We start from the raw sequence: 828 nt of genomic DNA on the forward strand, positions 1-828 counted from the left end.
TAGGATCGGACCACCAAGGTCCTCGCCTTCAACCACTGCCCAACACACATTGTACCTGACCCCTACGGCCCCTCCCACAGGTGGTGAGCCCATGGGAAGGGGGACCCACGTCTCCTCTTCAGGCTGTGCCCGATTGGGCTCCATGGGTGAAAGCCCGGCCACCAGGCGCTGGCCAACATGCCCCACCTACAGGCCTGGCTCCAGAGTGGGGCCCCGGTGATCCACGTCAGGGCGAGGGAACACTGAATCCATTTATTGTGTTCATCATAGGGGTCTGTGGGCTGCACTTTGTCTGATCCCTCACCTAGGACCTGTTTGACTTGGGTGACCCTACCATAGCTCCTAGGATCAGTGGGACACTCAAACCTCTCCACCATAAGGTGGAAGCCCAAGGAGAGTTGTTCCTGCAAGTACAGTATATGCATAAAAGTCAACTAATAGCCTTCATATAGTTTTGTAGGAGGGGGTAGGTCCTCAGAATCTCAGAAACCCAGTCTCTTCTGTATTTGGTACATTTAGTTAACATTAATCAATACCATTTTGTAGTGACACTTGATATTTTGATATAATTTCCTTATGAATAATTTCTAAAAACCCGTCAAATGTGGTAAAATGCAGCCCAAGTTTTAACAAACTGACCAAAGCTTTTTTCCAGCCCAAGTTCAAAAGAAGTCCAATTGGGTGGAAACCTTCCCAATCTGACAACACTGTTCCAGAGTCCTGTGACCTGAACCCAGAGACCTCCAGAGTCCTGTGACCTGAACCCAGAGACCTCCAGAGTCCTGTGACCTGAACCCAGAGACCTCCAGAGTCCTGTGACCTGAACCC

This window comes from Austrofundulus limnaeus, unplaced genomic scaffold, assembly GCF_001266775.1.
Source record: "Austrofundulus limnaeus strain Quisiro unplaced genomic scaffold, Austrofundulus_limnaeus-1.0 Scaffold501, whole genome shotgun sequence".
Classification (NCBI taxonomy): Eukaryota; Metazoa; Chordata; class Actinopteri; order Cyprinodontiformes; family Rivulidae; genus Austrofundulus; species Austrofundulus limnaeus.